Genomic DNA, 5,749 nt, shown 5'->3' on the forward strand with positions numbered 1-5,749 from the left:
TACTCTGTATTAAAGATTAAAAGGAACTACATTCATGAAGAAAAAAAAAGGTTAACAAAGTCAATAAGTTAATAGAATACTTCCCAGAATGAGTTTCCAAACTCCTTTTTAAGAATACTAAAAGAAAGGGGTTTAAAGTTAACACAAATTCAGAGTAATTTCTAAAATCTATTAAGTAAATGTGATGTATATCCATTAAGACTAGACTTGTGGACCTTTTTCTTTGGTTTCATTTGAATGTTCCTTTGAACAGAACGGTTTTGTAGCATTTCTCCTACTGCAAATTCCGCAAGATATTCCACACAGGAAAAAGGCCATCGCTTGCTTCCAGAGGGAAGGGATTTGTGTGTTTTAAGAGGTGTTTAGGCAGGGAGATTCAAATATAAACATTCTGATTATTCAGGCCCCTTTCTGCTAAGTCACATCAATTTTTAAGACGAAGAGAAAAAAATATTTTTACTAATACTACACATATGAGTGCAAGTTCTGTTTCTGTTTAATTGAGAAGAGATGTGTTAGAATGGAGAAACCAAGCCTTGAAGAAGGTGTCTTGATACTCTTATCCTTCTTTCCATCACATTCAATTCTATTATTGTCTCCTCTTTCTTCTCAGATCCTTCTTGCAATGTAAAATTCCACTTTTTGGTTTTAATCTTCACATATGGAAGCCATACCCCCACGGAGAAAGGAATCTCTTGGTATTTAGGACCATAACTTCATCTATAATCCTTGTGCTGGAAAAGCTGACTTTCCTCAAGGAATTAATCAATATAGTGATATAACATTATCATAGAATAATAGTTGGCTAATAATAAACTATAATTCTGTAATTACTCAATGGCTTACTACATCTATATAGTCTACCCCCAAATTAATACATCAATCTATTTTCCTCTGAATTCTTCACTACCATCCATCTAAGCCTCCTCATTTTCATATCTAACTTGGACTTACTGCAGGAGCCTTCCAATAGCACTGCTTCTGTAACTGAAATTCAATCTCTGTAGAAAAAATTGTCTGATTTTCCAAAAAAAGTGAAGAAAGAACATGGAACAGAAATATCCATAGCAAATGTATGAGAAATTCTAAAAAAAACACCTTATTTCATGCACGAAAACTGCCATGTATATATTATTGTATTTCTCAGCAGAAACATTGCAATCCAGGACAGAGTTGGTTGGTATACTCAAAGGTCTCAAAGAAAAATATGGTGACCCCATATTTAACTGAAAGTAATGTCCCTTGAAACTAAAAGAGAGACCAAAACTTTTCAAAACAAAATTAGAGACCAATATTTTGATGAATGTAGATGTAAAAATTTTAAAGAAGACATTAGTAAACCAAATTCAACAGCACAAAAAAAAGATCATACACCACAATCCAATAGGATTTATCCCTGGGATTCAAGGATAGGTAAACATACATAAATCAGTATGTGATACTTAACATTAAGAGAATGAAAAATTTTTAAAAATATGTAATATCTCCAAAGACGCAAAAAAAAAAAAAAAAACCAACCATGAAAAAAATGTAACATCTTTTCATGTCAAAAACATTGACAAATTGGGCATAAGAAGAACATGACTTCACATAATAAAGGCAATTCATGACAAGACCACAGATAACAGCACAAAAAACTATGAAAGTTTGAATGTTTTTGCTGGATCTCAAGTTTATCGATGTGGTGGGTCACATTTGAATATTCGTTGCATTTAATCTCTCAGATTCCAAGCCTCCTGTGTTTCACACAGCTGCCCAACATACTACCCCTTCTGGCTCATCCTGTCTAATTTGCATAACATTCTCAACATAGTCCATTAGTACAGTCTTCTCAAAGGTATCCAGGTAATTCATATCGCTTCAGCTACATTATAAGGGAAGAGAAGAAGTTCTTCAGGTAAAACTGTAAATGTATGCTGTTGTCTGTTCCAATTGAACAAGAACCGTGTCTGCTCTTCTTTGCAGGAAGAATGCAGAGAACAAGCACGAAAGCAGTGGCCTTATACCATGGACTGAGATGTGTTAACCTGCTCTACCACAGATACCACGTGTGATATAGGGGTGTTGTAGAGTGCCTACATGATTTCTTTAAGATCTTTAATTTCCACCATCCACAGAAAAGTGATCTTATTTTCTGTTGGTGCTTTGGTAGGGGAAAGGGTGAAGGTGAGAGGAATCTGTTTCAGTCTATAAGGGGTTGCCTAGTGGATGCCTCAAAAGGTCCAAGTGGTAATCCCCAGTGCCTAGGAAATTGATCCTGCAGGGAGAAAGAGTCTGAAAAGTACAGGTATACTTTGTTTTACTGTAATTTTCCTTATTGTGCTTGATATAAATCCAGATGTTGGATTTTTACATATTGAGAGTTTGCGGCCACCCTGAGTCAAACAAGTCAATTGGTGCCATTTTTCTAACAGAATTTGCTCACTTCCGACATCCATATTGCATTTGTAATTCTTGCACTATTTCAAACTATTTAATTATTATTATATTTGTTAAGGTGGTCTGTGACAATGACCCTTGATGTTAGCCCTGCAGTTTTGGAGGGACACCAGAAAACCTCATCCGTTATGACTGTGAACTTAATCAATGTTTATCTTCTAACTACTCCATCAACTGGCTGTTTCCTTGTCTCTCTCCTGATCCTCAGATCTCGTTATTCTCGTAATATTGAGACAACTTACAGAATGGGAGAATATAGTTCCAAATGATGCAATGGACAAGGGCATAATCTCTAGAATATACAAGCAACTTATACAACTCAACAGCAAAAAAGCCAACCACCCAACTGAAAAATGGGCAAAAGACCTGAATAGACTTTTCTCCAAGAAAGATATAGAGATGGCCAACAAGCACATGAGAAAATCCTCAACATCCCTGAGTAGTAGAGAAATGCAAATCAAAACTCCCGGGAGATACCACTTCACACCAGTCAGAATGGCCATCCTTAATAAGTCCACAAATAACAAGTGCTGGTGGGGGTGTGGAGAAAAGGGAGCCCTCCTGCACTGTCGTTGGGAATGTAAGCTGGTACAGCCACTATGGAGAACAGTATGGAGGTACCTTAGAAATCTATACATAGAACTACCATATGACCCCACAATCCCACTCTTGGGCATATATCCAGACAAAACGTTCCTTTAAAAAGACACATGCACCTGCATGTTCATTCCAGCACTATTCACAATAGCCAAGACATGGAAACAACCCAAATGTCAATCAACAGATGATTGGATTACGATGAGGTGGTATATACTCATGATGGAACACTACTCAGCCATAAAAAAGAATGGCATAATGCCATTTGCAGCAATATGGATGGAACTAGAGACTCTCATACTGAGTGAAGAAACTCAGAAAGAGAAAGACAAATACCATGTGATATCAGTCATATCTGGTATCTAATATCCAGCACAAATGAACATCTCCACAGGAAAGAAAATCATGGACTTGGAGAATAGACTTGTGGTTGCCCAGTGGGAAGGGGAGGGAGGGGAAGGATTGGGAGCTTGGGGTTAAAGGATGCAAACTATTGCTTTTGGAATGGACTAACAATGAGATCCTGCTGTGTAGTACTGAGAACTATGTCTAGATACAAGGAGCACCACAACAGGAGAAAAAATTATGTATACATATATGTGTAACTGGGTCCCGTGCTGTACAGAGGGGGGAAAATAGTCTGTTGGGGGAAATAACAATAAAAAAATAAAAAATAATAACATTGAAATTAGGCGATTCATTACTCTGCATTGACCTTTAAGTGTCAAGCACAGGGAAGAGCTGAATGTCTCTTCTTTAACTCAAAGCTAGAAATAATGATGATTAGTTGGGAAGGCAAGCTGAAAGCTAAGACAGGCCAGAAGCTAAGCTTCTTCCACCAAACAAGGGAAATCTTTTGCAAAGGGAAGATTCTTGAAGGAAATTAAAAGCACTACTCCAGTGAGCTCATGAATAATAAGAAAGTGAATCAGCCTTATTGCTTATATGGAGACAGATTTCATGATCTGGGCAGACGCCCAAACCAGCCCCAATATTCTGCTAAGCCAAAGCCTAAATCAGAGCAAGGCCCTAACTCTCCATTTCTAAGACGGCTGAGAGGGGTGAGGATGCTGTAGGGTAAAGAAGAAAAAGTGGAAGCAGAGTTAAGTTCATTTGATTTGAAGAAAGAATCCATCTTCATAGCAGAAAAGTGCAAAGTGAAGCAGCAAGTGCTGATGTAGAAGCCACGGCACGTTATTTAGAACGAAGATCTAGCTAAGGTAATACATGAAGGTGGCTGCACTAACCACAGACTTTTTAATGCAGATGAATTGGCCTTATACTGGAAGATGATGCCATCTTGGATTTTCATAGCTAGGGAGGAGAAGTCAGTGCCTGGCTTTGAGGTTTCAGAGGACAGGCTGACTCTCTTTTTGGGGACAAAGCAGCTGGTGACTTGAAGCAGAAGCCAGTGTTTAAGGACCGTTCTGAAAATTCTAGGGTCTTCAAGAATGATGCTAAATCTACCCTGCCTGTGCTCTATAAATGGAACAACAAAGCCTGGATGACAGCTCATGTCTTTACTAGATGGATTACTGAATATGTTTAACGCATTGTTGAGACGTGATATTTAGAAAATGATTTCTTTTAAAATATTAGTGTTCACCGGTGATTCAGCTGGTCACTCAGGAGCCTTCGTGGAAATGCACAATATTTTTTCATGCCTTCTGACAGGATGATTATTCTGTATCCCATGGATCAGAGTGCTTTCAACTTTCAAGTCTTACTATTTAAAACGTACATTTTGTAAGACACTAGCAGCCATGGATGGTGATTTTTCTCAAGGAAGTGAGCAAAGAGAGTTGAAAAATTGCTAGATGCCAGTAAGAACATTTCTGATTCATGAGAAGAGATCATAACAATAGTTGGCCAACAAGAAATTATCATTGTGTAATTATTTAAAGACTTACTATACTTATACATTTTACCCCCAAATTATATTCAACCTATTTTCCTTTCCAGTCATCACTATCACCTGTCTAAGCCTACACATTTTCCTATCTTACCTGGACTTACTGCAGCAGCTTTCCAATATCACTCTTTCAGGTTCCGCATGCCTGTAAATCACTCTCCATAAGGAACTTGATTATATATGTATGTGTGTGTGTGTATGTATAATATACATTGTAAATAATATATATATAAATTATAAAATATATGTAAATTATATACTGTAAATAATATATATAATATACATTGTAAATAATATATATATTTATATATATATTATATATAAATATATATAATATATAAAATTATATATAATACATATAAATAATATATAATATATATAATAATAGATAAAACACATAAATAATATATATAATTATATATAATTATATAGAGTACATATAAATAATATATATAATTATATATAATATACATATAAAATATAAAATATATTACTGATAATATATATATAATATATTACCGATAATATATATAATATATATTTCAGAAAATATCATGCTGGAGCATCTTTTTCAATAAATTTTTCATTATCAAGTTGGAAAGGAAGAGGAAAAACTATCACTTCTTGCAGATGACACAATTCTATACTGAGAGAATCCTAAAGACTCTACCAGAAAACTGTTAGAGCTCATCAATGAATTTGGCAAAGGTGTAGGATACAAAATTAATACACAGAAATTGACAGCATTTCTATATACCAACAATGAAAGATCAGAAAGAGAAATTAGGGAAACAATCCCAT

The sequence above is a fragment of the Sus scrofa genome, chromosome 8, assembly GCF_000003025.6.
Source record: "Sus scrofa isolate TJ Tabasco breed Duroc chromosome 8, Sscrofa11.1, whole genome shotgun sequence".
NCBI lineage: Eukaryota > Metazoa > Chordata > Mammalia > Artiodactyla > Suidae > Sus > Sus scrofa.